Genomic DNA, 16,917 nt, shown 5'->3' with positions numbered 1-16,917 from the left:
ATTATGGCTAGAGAAACATTTTAAACATTTTAACTTACATGCTAGTGACAAGTTTTATGGTTCATCTGTTAATGCCTACAGTTTTGACAGTTTTGGCAGTTATGACAGCGCTTGTACACGCTCCTTCAAACTACAGTGGTGTGCATAAACTTGGAATCACCAGTTAAATCTTCAAATATGTATGTTTATATGCTGTTGTCTAAGAAATTATTTGGAGTTAAGTGCCTCAACCCCATCAATATATATATCATTTGAAAGGGAAAATTCTGAAGAACAAGATGATGCCAAATATTCAAAAATATTCTCAGATTTTTATCGCTGGGGTGGATCTACCGAAAGGCAGACTTATTGCGGGCTGTGAATGTTGTTAGTGAAAATTGATAAAATAGGACACAAACAAACTCTTATAAAAATTGGTGGCCCTGAAAAGGGCCGTTGGGTTATTGTTGGTCTTCAGAAGGACTGGTAAGGTGTCTTGAGCTGAGCATTAGTATTTTATTGGCCAGCCCTTGTTCTTGATCACCATCTGACACCGTCGAGGCATGCTGTTTACCAACTTTCTGAGCTCTTCAGGAGTGATGATGTGATGCCAAGGATTAATATAAATCACTCAGAAATGATTGTGTTAAATCAATCAATGCATTGTTTGAAAGCACATCTTCTGCTGATCAGATTGATATATAATATCTGGCATGGCATCATAATTGGCGGGAAATTAGCAAGCAAATGGAAGATCCATTCGATATAGAGTGAACAAAACAATGTGATTCCAAGTTTATGCACACCACTGTATATATCACTATATATATTGCTATATCGCCACATCACTATATATATCATAATATATATATATAGTGGTGTAGCGATATATAAGATATATATATAGGCTAGAAATTCTCCTGTCATACAGCCCACGACCAAAGTGATAACGGAAAAAAGAAAGGGTACCGCTGGTTGTGGAAAAAGAAGTTGTCGGCATGAATTGATATAGTGGAAATGAGAGTTGTTTGAGATGATATAAAATAAATTTGAGGGAGCACGACTCCAAAAAGGTGTAATCAACAATTTACTTTAGGGGTAAAGTTGGGTTGAAACAGGGTATATGAGTAAATTGTTATTTGTTGATATTACAGTTGTATTTGGTAGTGTAATATAAATAGATATATAAAGGTGAAAAAGTTCTATTTTAGAAGGGTAAGTTTAGAAACATGTTAGGAATGCTGTGAATGGAAAGCATATGGGGAATGTAAAGTTGTATATAAAGTAATAGAAATGGAATAAGGGTATATGATATAGAATAATTTTGTTAATAGATTTATATGTAGGCCCTATATACACTCTATGTAAAGTATTTCGTATACGAACTAATAAAAAAGGAAATATATAATAATAGAAATAAAGAAAAGGAGAAATATAAAGTGTTTAGAAAAAGTTCATTTAGAAAATAATAGAAATAGTTTTGTTAGATAAGTGCAGTGTTCTGTTAAAGGTCGCGCAGTCTAGTCTCCTCTCTTTTACATTGTAGGATTTGGTCATTGATAGCTAATCGAGTGATGCGCTCCCTACGATATTCCAGCGGTAATTTCGGCCATAGACTGGTGAAATGTGCACGCTTTTCTACTATCTGCGGCTTTGTGGTTCAGCTATCGGTCGCATGGCTTTATGGGCGTTTTGTTGGCCGGTCTTAATTTTGATTAAAAAGGCTTGTCAGGTTTTAATGGCAGTTCTAGGCCAAATTAATCTTTCTAGTTATATATCATCCGATCAGATGGGTAAGTTTTAGGATATTGTCGACAATTTTCAAAGACTTGGTAACATATTTAAATAGGTGTATAGGTGTTTTGTATCATTATTATGCTTAAACGACTCGAAAGAAAAATGATTAAATTTTTTGACGGGATTTCGATACAAGGGTTTGGGTATGGCTGTTGGTGGATACTTTTCGGGAGTTGTGTGCACATATGCATTTATCATAAAGCTCCCAAATACGAGCGAAGCAAGTGTTTGGTCGTGGGATAAGATATATATATCTTATCTATATATATATATATATATATATATATATCTTATTTATAGATATATATCTAAAATCTATATCTATCTTATCTCTAATATTTTAGCCTATCCGTTTGCTGCTGCCATTTTTCAGTAGTACTGCTGAACCCTGCTCTGGGCTCAAGCTCAAGGTCAATGACACAGCATTTATGTAAAATATGCAAATCATAAAATTGATAACATGCAAAACATATTTTGAGAACACTTCTAGCAACAATGAAGATGATTTATGTTGCATTTATTTGTAGCCTGCTGGAAGCGTACCTCTACAAACTAATGGGTAAGTACTAAGAATGTTGAAGTTATTTCAAGAAAGTTTTAATACAGTACTTACCAAGTAGTTTGATAACACTCTCCAAACTACTTACTAAGTAAGTACATGCAGCTGTAGAAAGTTAATCAATTCTAAAAGTTAATAGTCTGCTCTATGCATGTTTGGATATGACTTGTTTACATTGTCAGCATGAATTTTATGCTCATTGCAGTAGAAATTAGATCGTTGAGATTGTGAAGTTATCTACACCTGTTTCATAGTTGCTTTTTATCCGTATCGGATTTGCTAAAATAATAATTTGATCAAGTGCTCAAGTTGGAAAACTGTTGAATATTTTCATTTCCTTCAGTTTGGAATTATTTGTGGAGTTATTGATTCATGTCAACAAGGGAGTAGATCAAAGCAGACTATGAACAAACAGACAAGTTGAATGGTTTGGAAAGATCAATTAAACTGGTTTAAAAGCTGACTACACCCTTCACCAACATCTGATTCAACTAAAACCTTAGCATCATTATTTTCACTTTATTATCATAAAGAACCAAAAGTTTAGCTTTTACCCTTTCAAATAAACCCAGAGATGATACGCATACAAATACTGGTCAAACACTGATTAGTCAAATACTGGTCAATCATATCTAAAAATCTTCACTAAAATCTAACCTAGTACAGATCTTTTAAGCCTGGTTTCCATATGGCAGCGCAAAGCGCGCAACAAGGCGCACGACGTCGTGCGTACGCCAGCTGTGATATGGAAACGTCAACGCACGACGATCGCGCGACGTGCGTACGCTGATCGCAAGGATTCAACAGAATGGATCCTTGCGATGGGTGCGCGCGCTGATGTATCCCACAATACACCGCTAGACCTTTTCAACCTATCCCACAATTCTAGCGCAGGGTTGTTTTCCGAAGAAATCGGTCTCCCGTACGAAAGAGTAAGCCTGGTTTTCATATGACAGCACAATTTTGCAACGGTGGGTTGATTTCCGAAGAAATATGTCTCTTCTACGAAAAATTAAGGAAATTATCCACCCTGTCCAATGCAAGCATGGCGCCTACGCGCGATATGGAAACACCGCATCGTGGCCCAAGAAATGCATTGCGCACAATCACTGGGCCGCGCACGATCATTGCGCTCTCATATGGAAACCAGGCTTTAGACAGCTGATTGTTGGTTTTTAATTACAAAAACATAAATAAAATTTACATACATTTGTTTGTCAGTATTTAAAACAAAATTATACCAGTTTGTTTTTTATTTTTCAACACTAGTAAATAGAACTAATAACACCATATTTCTGGATAAAATAATAATTAATATTTAATTTTAGCAGTAATTAATAGAAATAATTGTGATTGCCTTAAATAGGAAATATGACACATCATTTTTATCTGGACTAAAACAAGAAAATTGTAGATCGCACAGGTATGAATATAAGTGATTATACACTAGCATACCTCAATAGATATTCATATCTGAGTGGTAAATTTCGGTTATAATATTTGCTAGCTGGTTGAGATACTATGTCAATAGTAAACTTTCTATAAGCATCTGAGGAATCATTTGGGTCTAAAAGAAGATTGCCTATCCATATATGTAATTTTTTTACTGCTGCCAATACTAATGCTGACACCAAGATTAGCCATTTCTATTTAAAACAGGACTTCAGCATTGCAAAATGAAGTCTGGCAAAAAATCACATTCTATGTGAAGCTAACAATTACAGTCAAACATGGATAACTCGAAGTTCAAGGGACCGAGCAAAAGTGTTCGAATTATCAGAGCGTTCAAGTTATCAGAGCACTGTCACAAGTCCATATATTTACTTATTTATTAGTAGATACATGTACATATACAAACTATAATATAAATCAAAAGCACAAATGGCTTGTTTCAAATTAAATGCTTCTAATGTAAAGTTTAAAACGTTTTCATGAAAAAGTATAAAGATTTTTCTATCACTTGAGATTGGTTTGTTGTTTGAGGTGATGTTATTGCCAGGACGTTTTTCAGATTGACATTGGCAAAACTTGATCGTTGTTGAAATGCTCAAAAGAAAAGACATTTTTTTCTTTTGGGGTTTTACCCACGATCAATTTTGCCGTTTTTTCTTGAAGTTTAGGCAGATTACCTTACTTTACCTGGGATTCGTTAAGAGCAACACTCCGAGGCAGTTCAATTAGAAATTTTACGAGGTTTTACGATACATTCTATATCACTCACGCTTTTTTAATAGATACTTATTGAACGTACACACGTATTCTGTGTTTAGGTCAAACGATAAATAGTTTTTTGTAGCTCAGACAACGTATACGTTTAATTACAACATTTTTTAAGACGTTTTAAACATTCAACATTCCGACGTTGATTCAACACGGAATCAACGTCGGAAAACTATTCATCACGGACTAGCCGGGTCACGCACTCAAGGATTTTCGCCACGCACATACAAAACAACATGCGATTTTTGTTTTGCATATGCGTGGCAAAAATCCTTGCGCGCGTGACCCGGCTAGCCCGTGCTATTCATCGTATCGCAGTATAAATAAAATTTCACCAAACTTTTAGAAAAGTCGTTGCCAAAAATATTTTGCCGATGGTGGTAATAACGACGCTTATGAATTACGAAAAGATGAAGTTTACCTCTATGGCTTTGAATAAAGTGATTTTCTAAAGCGATAACAACCGTTTCGGTACCGTTGGGCAAAAAAACAGTTCGAATTAACAGTGTTGAGTTCGAGTTATCTATAGCAATTTATCATTACGTGGGAACGGACCAAAGGAAATGTTCGAATTAACCATGTGTTCGAGCTATCCGTGGACGAGTTATCCATGTTTGACTGTATATCGTAATTCAACTATGAGTTAGCTTCTCTTGTTTGTGTAAGCCGCGTTGATTTGATGTATTGATATGCCAATCAGCAATGTCCAATCAATTGCTTTCACTTGACTTTAATTCTGTCTGCAGGCCGAGCAGCAACACCAACAGCAACTCCATGCCACCTGTTGCACCATAGAGTCAACATTTTGGTCTCATTAGGCCAATTTTACTTCAGCTATGCCAACTTACAACATTTGTGGTGTTTTTTACTGAAGTATTCTTTATAATTTCATGGTTACCATATAGTTGTTATGAAAGAACATCAAATTTCAAACAACTTTTTATGTATTTCTAAAAGTGAGCCAAAGCTATTTATCATTATTGGTCTATTTTGCATGGTTTTTACAGAAAACAATATTTTCCAAAATGTCAACGAATTATTCCTTCTTAGGAAAGTGGTTGGTAATGCTGTGTAACCAGTATTCTGTTGACCTATGCTAGAACTAGAAAAAAACTTTTCTTATGTCTTGTGTGATGTTTTAGTGTTTTGTCATTGCAACAGTTTTTAGAATTCTCGTTCTATGCATTCATAAATAAATCCAAATATATAAAAATACAAAAGTCCTCTGAACCAGAGGGATGTTAAACCTACTCATTGCTAAAACATCAGGCAACAAAATGTATAAACACAATAGCATATTTTTGCGCAAGTAGTCGATGGAAGTGGTTAGAAAATGCTCATTTTATTGATAGCCTATACTCAGGGGTAACCTATACTCAGGGTTTGGGGTTTGAGGTTTAGCCCTTGAACGGGCAAAGCGAATGTCGCCTGTATTCTGGTTTCTTTTTTCGAAGAAGTAATATTAAACCTATGGGATTCAATAAATCTGTTATCTTACCTCCAACTTGTCAAAGATCTCGTAATAACTATGCATTGAGAAACCGAGAAATATCTCTTCCAGTTGATATCTGTTGCTTGCAATTGACCTGCCATGATATTATAGCCTGTGTCTTTCTTTGCAATTTATCGGCACTTTCAATTTTTAGTTTATCCTAAATTTAAAGACATACTTTATATTTATATTTACCAATGTTGAATAAAACTCATTGCACTTATTGATATGTTTACTACAGTTTGCAGCCAAAACTAGCTTTTTTGTGCAATAGAAAAGGAGGTACGAGCATTGATCAATTGTATGATCAGATTACTGCAACGATGCTATCAAATATGCTATAAATTTGCAAATTTATAAGTTGTATAATGATAATCTCCCAAATGCTACAAATATATATTCATTAACAAGTGACATAAACGAACCATACTTATATTACATGCAGAAACAAAACCTTTTTTAAAACAAAAATGTTTCTGTGTATTAAGACGGATAGCTGCGTTCTGATTGTTGTTTTCGATGGAACGAACATCTTGTAGTTGTCCAGTACCTTGCACAATGTCTTTTTACCTGAACTCTTCTTCTGCACTGCTGAACTAGTCGATATTAGCGTCCAAACAATTTTTTGGCAGAGCAAAACTTTTACGCGCTGCATTTATCAAAACTACAAGGCGTAAAAGGTTTGCTCACTAAATGAAACCTTTGGCTCAAAACTTTTAAACCACATTTAAATATGTACGTACATCGAAATATTAAGACCGTGTTAAACAAGGAACTACTAGGTATTAGCTTGAGCCAGTTAGTAATTATTCACATGGTACTGCTTTCAAAGTTCATTTAGCATCATAAATTTAAACCATTTTCTATACATGTACTTTGAAGTATCAATACCGTGTTAAACAAGAAACTACTATTAGCCTGAGACAATTATTGATTATTTCTATGGAGTCGCTTTCAGAGTTTTAACGAAAAAAAGCGAAAAGCTTTAGAGTTGGACAACGAGTGAGTTCATTGTTAATAATGTAAAAGATTCATTATTAATACGATTCTGTGGACACATTTCTACTGATCCCTCGATATTATGGGTTCATAAAGATCAAAGATTGTCAAAGGGGCAGCCAAATGAAGGTGACGTTCAAATAGAGGTGGCATTCAAATAGAAGTTTTATTGTAAATATTGTCGATGAGCTTACCTCAGAGCTAGCCCTAGTAGTCTTTAATATATTGTGCACAACATGTAGACATCTAAAACTCATTAAGACAACTCATTAAACAAGAAACTACTACTAACCTGAGACAGTTATTGATTATTTCTATGGCGTTGCTTTCAAAGTTTTAATGAAAAAAAGCGAAAAACTTTAGAGTTGGACAACGAGTGAGTTCATTGTTAATAATGTAAAAGATTCATTATTAATACGATTTTGTGGAAACTTTTCTACTGACTACTTGATATTATATGTAGGTTCATAAAGATCAAAAATAGTCAAAGTGACGGTCAAATAGAGGTGGCGCTCAAATAGAGGTGGCGTTCAATTAGAGGACTTACAGTACTTTTTCCTTTATTCCAATAATCCTCCATAACCTTTCTTACCAGAAAAACTTTAAAGGCAGTATTCTCCTTCCTTTCTGATCTCACTTGTCTATGAACCTTTTTGCAAAGGCATCAGGGTCTGAATGGCAAAACTCCTTGAGGAGTTTTGCGATTCAGAGATGGAGTTCGTTGTACTGAGTTTGAACTGCGATGGAGTTTGTTTCAGAGCTCTTCTAGGAGTTTCAAAGCATCCGAAAAATAGATCAAGTTGGACCCCATAGAAAAGCCTCTATTATACTCTTATTGGGATGAAAGCCTGCTTTACTTCACCGGAGTGAGAGTTCACCTAAACTAGCACCTAGTTCACACTGCTAACCAGCAGCAGACAACTCTATGGCCTCGGGCTTCCTAAACCAGTTAGCTACTCACCAGCATTAGGATCATGGTATCTTTGAGATCATTGGCATTTCTACTTGTTCACTTAAAGCTAGCGGATGTGCCTTTACTCTTGTGACTGTTGCCACATGTAGTAGCTTTAGTGACCGTAGCCGCCTTACCAATGTCCCTACTGGCATCACTTGTCGTATTGTGCTCATTACCTCTTTGCAAGGTATCATACACATGCTTGTTTTCTTTACCCTGTCAGGACTAAATCAGGACTAGTGCCTCTTGTGTTATCTTCAAAATGACTAGAAGCAATGGTTGCTGTTTCTGGAGATTTAGTACCACTAGTTTGGCAGTAGCACCTTCTATATCAGATTTCATAGCCATAAGACTGCTTGTTAAACCTTTCTAATTTAACTCGGTTTGTTTCATTAGCCGCCTACAAAAAGGAACTTTTCTTAAAACCATTAATAGCAATTATATCTAGAGAAAAATCTCTCCTGACCTAATTTCTACTAAAATTGAAATTTGTACTGAGCTTTTCAATTCATAGCAAATAATCACATTCTTGCTCACCATCTGTTTGTAAAACCATAACAAACTTTATAATTTTAACACATACCTTTTTCTTGACACCGTAAATTCTAACCAAATACGCCATAGCTTTCTCATAAGCAAAACCAACATCCTGTATGTCACACCCAACAGAAATTAATGCACCTTCGCTATCATTACCTATTGCATGTAGTAATGGACAAAGTTTCATACGAACACTAAACTGATCCTTGCTTTTTAATCCATACTAATTCAGAAACCTTTTAAAAATTGGCACACAATTTTTTCAACGAACCATTTTCACAGTTGAACTGCAATGAAAAAAAATTGTTGAGATTAAATGACAAGTAGGTGCACAAAAACACCCGCCAACTTTCTACAAAGCATTAGTAGCCCTAAGAAGGTGTTAGTGACATCACAGCACAAAGCACATGCAAAATACTTAACATGAGGTATCAGTGCTCGCAAAATTTACTGAAGCATCACTACACAACACAATATCCTTCACTAACCAAGATAGCAATTCACCAATCGTGATAGTCACAGATAGTGTCTCATAAATTACAATAGCATGAGTGAAGCATAGCACCTATACAGTGACTACCCTGCCAACTGTGCCATGTTATTTGTTCCCATCTATCTTTATGTATACTGTATTTCTATCATATAATGTAGCATTATATGATGAGGATTCCAGTATCTGCACCAGTGAATTGTAAGTGGTGATACTCGACAACCTCTAAAAAACTGAATGTCTGTATAAATCTCACGAAGAATTTGTCAATAATGCGTCAGAAAGGCATACACATTATTACTGATGCCGCTACAAGTTGGTGACCGTATATAGTACTTATTAGACACATTACCTAAGTATTTCAGCAACTGTGGAAGCACATGACTGGCATCGAGATGCATCCACTATCCTCACTTTCAAAAATCTGAGAGTATTTTTGTTGTTCACTTGGCTGATACTGCATTTTTAAACTAAAATTGATGCTATAAAGATTTTGAGATTTTACATTGCAAAAAACTAGATCAGTAGCCTGTCAAGTCATCCTGCTTGCTTTCTCTAAGAAAGAATCCTCAAAGTGGCACCCATTACGTAACTAAAAAAACTATATCTCCCAATATTGTTGCGATTAAAAATGTGTAAGTTTCCTAAGTTTCATTCATTTTTAGAAAAATGAAGATGAGTATAAAACTGCACTCATTGCTAGTATTATTATTATTATTTTCATTTTTACTATATTATCCTTCAAATAGTGTTATAGACATCATTGTTGTTGTTGCTGTTAGCAATGTCTCATTATTATATTTTACTGTTTTCATTATTGTTATTGTCAGTATTATTGTTGTTGTCCTATAATTGCTGTTATTGACAATATTGTATATTGTTGTAAGCGTTGTTGTTATTATTATTTTTAAGCTATTGTATTCAGCTGTTTTTGGTTTTAGTATCTTTATGGTTGTTATTGCAAAAAAAAATATTACAAATAATATTGCACTTCCTGTAAAGTATCATCATGTAATATTAGTTTTTAAGTGAGCAAGCATACATTTTATCTTTCAAGTATTTAAACATACTTTAATTATCTAACAATATAGTACTTTTAAATAAATAGCTTTCAATATTGAAAAGTACAGTAACTATGCCAGCATTTGTAGAGCTATGAGAACCTCAGACTATGCTTCCAAACTAAATAGTACATTTAAAATTTACATTGTTTTTAACATCATGCCATAGACCTGAGGTCATAGGAAGTAAGTAAATACGTAAGTGTGCAGTTTGTTTCCGTAAGAGAATTAAAGTGATTGTATATATGCTCTTAAAAAAACTGATGCTGACTGAAAAATACATAAATAAAATAAAAATGTAAAATGATAAAAATCATATTACTTCATAAAATTGAGATTAAGATACGATATACATTTACATATAAAACAGTGTTTGCTTAGGGTCACTTTAAATTTTATCACAGACAGACGTTCTGAGGGTAGCTTTGTCAAAACTAAGATTGGTGTGGCTTCTGATGTTATTTGGTGGGTAGGCGGCAGTCATATAGCTATGGGACAGACTGCAACTCTGAAACCTCACTAAGTTTCATAGCTGATTTTATGATCTTCTGCACTAGTTCCGTAGTCATTGGTGAGATGGGAGAAGACAACTACCTGATGGTAAGTCAGAACATTTTTGATAAAAGATTTATAGTATGTTGTGATGAGACTAGCGTTGATACCCAGATTTCCCAGTTTACTTATAATATGTAGTATTTTGCGAGCTTTGGCTACACACTTTTCAGAGTTGGCTTCAAAGTCTAGTTTCTGGTTCAGAATTTTGCTGAAATAAGTCAATCCTGACACCTGCTCAATAGTCGAGTTGTTTATGACTAGATTGTAGACAGCAGGGTTATCACGATATTTACTGAAGATTAACTCTTTAGTTTTTTAGAGTTTAGCAGAAGGTCATTGGCAGCACACCAGTTACTAAGATTATCTGCTTCACCATGAAGGTTTGATGTTTGCATTCCTGTAAGGAACTCCAGGACCATCGTGTGGTCAACATATTTGATGTCATCGTGCTGAAAATCAAGGGACTGATGACCCACCCCTGAGGTGTTCCTGTTGATGATTTGATTATGGCTGATCTATTTGCAGAAGTCATAACAGTTTGTGTTCAGTTAGTTAAAAAGCTGTACAGCAAGTTGATTATGTTTGGATGAATGCTAGCGCTAGATTAATAGTTGAAACCCGTGCGAAAGACATTGTTTTTACTAGAATACAAATCAACAACATCATGATTAATAAGAACCAGTCAGTCATCCAATTGGGGGTAAGCAATTTGGTTTTAGCCAATAGAGTGAGCCATTCTTCTATTGATTGATTAATTCATTAATTCATTGGCAGGTACTGCAGGTACTAAAAATCTTCGTAGTCATTCATTAAATATTTACTGAACCAGCAATGAAAGTGTAACAGCTACAGTGAATACTCAGGAAAAAGTGTTGTGTCCAATGCAGGTTCAGTACCAACAATTTATCACCCCACCTACACTATTCTATTTCATATTGGGCATGACCACTTGTGCTATTGTCTTTTATCACATAGCCTATGTTCCAAAGGACCTTAGTTACCTGCCACTTTTGCTACCAGCATTGCAAACCTTTATAACTTATCCTAAATTTTTAGCAGTAGTTAGTTCATTGTATTATTTGAGATAATAGTGTGATTTGAAATTTTAAATCATGTTAAATATTTATTTTGTTAATTTTTTTTCATGATTTTTATTTTTATAACTTCATGAAACTTGTAAAAAGGAATTTAAGCTAAATTCAGCATTAATATTAATGAAGATATAATGTCCCATTGGGATTCATTGTTGCTGTCAAATGGGCGGTTTCTTTACCTATTATCACTTCTTAGGTTAGATTGTTGATGATGCACTATGGTAACTCGCTTGTGATTGTGTTCTACCATTTATAAATGACTCTTCAACCAATATGATTGGACTAGCTGTTTGGTTATGGGTGGCGGTAACTTCCTCTGATGAAACATTAGCCTGATGGTTTGGATGCTCTTGCATATTCATAGGTAGCCTTGATTGCGATGATGGAACAGTTGTCGGTTCTTGAGGCCTTACTGAGGGCTGAGGAGTGATAGACGCTTCAACATTGTTCTCAGTGTTGAACCCAACTGGTGCAGAAAGCTCCACAGATGTGTCAGCCGCAGTTTCAGTGCCGAGGCCAACAGGAGTGGGAATGCGGGAAAATTCACCAGCATTATTTTTAGTATTGAGGTCAACAGAAGCAGGAGAATTGGCAGATGCTTCCGGATTTTTTTCAGCCCTGAATTCAACAGAGGCAGGAGGTTTAGTAGATGCTTCCAGAATTTTTTCAGTGTCAAGGCCAACCAAAGTAAGAGGCTTGGTGGGTCTATCTGCATTATTTTTGGTACCGAGACCAGTCAAAGTATTAGGATTAGTAGCTTGGTAAACTTTACTTACACCAACCAAACCAGCTGAAACACGCTGTTTGGTAGATCTTCTAGTAGTCTCTCGAGTGCCGAAACCATCTTTTGGGAGTTTTTGAGTAGATTCATGACGATGCTCGCGAACTGAAAATTCAAAAAACTATCTTATTGATCAAATATTTTAAGAATATGCACACCTTTCCATACTGCAAATGGTGAAACTATCAATTAATTTTCTCAAAATGTAAAAAGCTTCTAAAAGTGGGGGAGAATTCAATAACTGTTGTAGTGCATTTTTACATAAATAAACTAAAGTTTTCCGGTGCCATCCTGAGACAGACCCATTACAGCTGGTGTGTAATAAAATGTCAAGCAATAATTCAGTGTGTCTTCTGTTTATTAAAGGGGTCCACCGCTATGGATATGCATACAAATGTAGTCAGTTTACAATTTAGAATGGGATATACTGTAACTGGATAAATTATAACATTGTTAAATATGATAGCAACACATTCATGTGCGACCAGCTGACAACTAAATCAAGCTAGCTGGTTAATGAGAGCCAGCCAGTTGAATAAAAACTTGATGGCCTCTTTTGAAAAGGAGGCCAGCAGGTCTATAGATTTTAAACTAGTATTTATAAAAGGCCAGCTTTTATAAAAGGTGGTATAAAAAGGCTGAGATACCTAACTCAATGGGCATTGACAAGCGAGAGTACGACAGTGACGAAAATTTGCACATACACTATATTGAATATATACTCTTGATTACAATGTGATGTATTTCGGTTGATAAATTACACATTTATGGTAAACTCAAAGTGACTGGTTCTTTTGGTGTGGAGAGATACAGGGTGGAGCAACATATTTTGTGAAAGTTTATTTTTGCTACATGTCTATCAAACTATACTTGACCCTGCAGTCGCATCTCAATATATGCGACAAAATTACACAAATATTAAATGATGTGTAATAAAAATAATCGGTAGCATAATGATTTACTGTCAAAAATGTTTTGTAGAGCTCATTGTTATTTGAGAGATAACTCAGTGTGACTGAATTAAGTGTTTTAGTATTTATAATGCAATGCTCTCATCTTGGTCTCTCTGATTGATGAGAGATCACTGAAAGTTTTTGAGGTATAACTTTGAACAGAGTGCTATGATGGTTCATGGATTGACCTAGTTAAGCCAAAGGACTATAGTTTAAGGAGAGATCACTCATGTATGAACTCACTTTTTTGTATGCACCAACCAAACAAATTCTTCATGTGCTATTGTAGTAAAAAAACATGGTGATTAAAAGTACGTACAATTTTGTTGTATGTAAAGAAAATTTTTAACGCAAAGCGGCGAATGAAAGCTGTTCTGTATATCATTTCTTAGTTTAACTCACCATAGTGCGCAACGAGGACAGAGATTACAACGGCTCCTACTACACCTCCTGCCACTGCTGCAAATAATTGCCAATCTTTTTTCCGATCAGATTCAGAGGCCGAATCTGAAAGTTTTAGATTATTCAAATCATCAGCTGTTCAGAGTAAAGTTTATCATGGCAAGATTAGATTCACAATTATAAAAATAGCTCACAATATGGTGTTACTAAAACTACCCCGATAATAAAAAATAATTACTTTGTTACTAAGACTATTCATTATTTTAAAAAATAGAATTTTCTATTATGGGACACAAATGACAAAGAGATTGGGAGTGGTTGAACTTTTATAAACTTTTTCATAAACTGTAAAACAATCTTTGAAATCTACTTTATGAAAAATGTTTCGATATTTTTATTAATAAAGTCTTTGTCTAAAAAATTATTTGTCCACTTCAAACAAACAAATTAATAAAAAACAATACTTTTTTAATTTTTGTTGACGAGTTGCATATAATTTTGTTAAAAACTCATTGCACTATACTTCTTTAAGCACTGTCAAGTTCTACAAGTTTACTACCTATGCAGATACATGTATTTGTGCAATGTAAATATGATGCACTCTTATAATATATATTTTAGACAAAACTAACTATAAATATACTAAAGAATGTTCACTGTTTCAAACTTCCTTAGCAAACATCTTTATAATACCTAAAATCTAAATACGAACCTAATGTAAGCTCTGCTGCTGTCGGACGGCAGCAGAGAGACTACTGATGCTGACAGTAAGCTCTGCTACTGTTGAACGGCAGCAGAGAGACTATTGATGCTGACTTGCAATAGGTCTATGCAGGCAGCTTTCTGAGCCGGCAGCTTGACCTCAACTGTGTATTTAAGTTAAGAAGCCTTCACTAGTCACCATGACACATGAAAGTTGTGTAAGCAACTCTCTCCCATAAGATAAAAGATGCCTGAGAGAGCAAAAGCTGTTAAGAAAATTCACCAATCATTCATTGCTAGAGGCAGTTATGAGCTATGTAAAAAGGTTTGAGTGTAGAATTACTCTAGTTGCAAATTGAGCTCAGAAACTGTTGAGTGCACACTCTTGGTACAAGAAGCTTTTGCCCATCTGTCAGTGAAAAACCAATATAATGTGATGCAGTACAAATATGCTGTACAATATACACAACTTCAAAATGTGTGAAGTAAAATTCATATATATTTAGAATTTAGGAAAAAAGTTTTTAGAGTTTGGAAAAAATATTGCTTTCAACATTATTTGAACTTGTGACTTTCAGCTCGGTAGACCAACACTTCACCACCTGTAGCGATCGACTAGTTTGCCATCTTTTGAAAAAATTTTGCATATAGCTATTACACCTGATTATCTCTCACAACACACTGAACTTTGAACTGCCAGGGTACTACATTAAAATAATTAGCAATAATATAGTTTGCAAAGTAGTTGTAAACTCTGTATAGAAAAATGTGATTGTTAGGGTATCTCAGAATCTCTTTTCAGGTTTTTTACAGATGACACAATTGTAACAAATCCGACAAAGCGTATAGCGTTTAACTTACTAACACATGTTAGCTGATTGGTCAAACTAGAGACTCGATTGACCACGTGAACAGACGATCTAAATGTAACAACATAACCAGACAATTACAAGGTATCTTAATTTGTAGTTTGATTCAGTTTTAAAAACAATGTTTGTAAGATTGTAGTTTTGGAAGTTCTTAGAACTGAGTTAAAAAACTTTATAATTACATGATTGTAGGAGGGCAGCACAGTCTTGTTCATCTGAACCATCAGGACATTGCTCTACTCCATCACAATGAAGGATGTAATCTATACAGACTCCTGAAGAGCACCTTCAATAATTAAAAAACTTTGGATAAAATAGAAAACACACATATATATGTAACATAAAATAATTAATCATTCAACACGCCATCATTCTACTCAAAAGTAGCGTTCATAATAAAGATCATATATTTACTTTCAGAAAATGAAGTGCATTAATCCTTTTTAAATTTTTCAGGTAAAATCAGCGTAAAAAATCAATTGTGCGTTACAAATTTTAGATGGACATAAAAAGCAGATATCATGAAAGACAAGGTGCTCATATTGACAAACAGTTAGATAGTCCCAGTGTTTAGTCCAGCATCTTTTAGAACACTTCTGCTGAATGCATCTGACTGCTACAAACTAGCACAACACTGGTTTCCTATGTACATGTAGGATGATTGCTGGTATTACCTACTGCTTATATATACTATCTTATGCAAATTAACATCACACTATATTACGCTAATTTATTTACCTATACTATGTTATATTTGTCATAGTAGAATTTAATACGCTACATTAGAGTATATTTTAATATACCGTATAGCATTATATATGATAATAATATATTTTCAAGTTATTTCATATTGTATTATATTATAGAAGTTTATATTATGGCGTTCATAAATTAATTATTGTACAATATTCAAAATGTTGCAACTACATGTAAATCTAGACTAACTAACAGAATGGGTGCACAACTAGGGCAGCATTCATAACTATGGCAGCATGCATAACTAGGGCAGCATGCATAACTAGGGCAGCATGCATAACTAGGGCAGCATGCATAATTAGGGCAGCATGCATAACTAGGGCAGCATGCATAACTATGGCAGCATGCATAACTATGGCAGCATGCATAACTAGGGCAGCATGCATAACTAGGGCAGCATGCATAACTAGGGCAGTATGCATAACTAGGGCAGCATGCATAACTAGGGCAGCATGCATAACTAGGGCAGCATGCATAACTAGGGCAGCATGCATAATTAGGGCAGCATGCATAACTAGGGCAGCATGCATAACTAGGGCAGCATGCATAACTAGGGCAGCATGCATAACTAGGGCAGCATGCATAACTAGGGCAGCATGCATAACTAGGGCAGCATGCATAACTATGGCAGCATGCATAACTATGACAGCATGCATAACTAGGGCAGCATGCATAACTATGGCAGCATGCATAACTAGGGCAGCATGCATAAC

This window comes from Watersipora subatra, chromosome 3 (genome assembly GCF_963576615.1).
Source record: "Watersipora subatra chromosome 3, tzWatSuba1.1, whole genome shotgun sequence".
NCBI classification, from domain to species: domain Eukaryota; kingdom Metazoa; phylum Bryozoa; class Gymnolaemata; order Cheilostomatida; family Watersiporidae; genus Watersipora; species Watersipora subatra.
The sequence above is the reverse complement of the archived record's forward strand: the minus strand, read 5'-3'. Positions refer to the sequence as shown.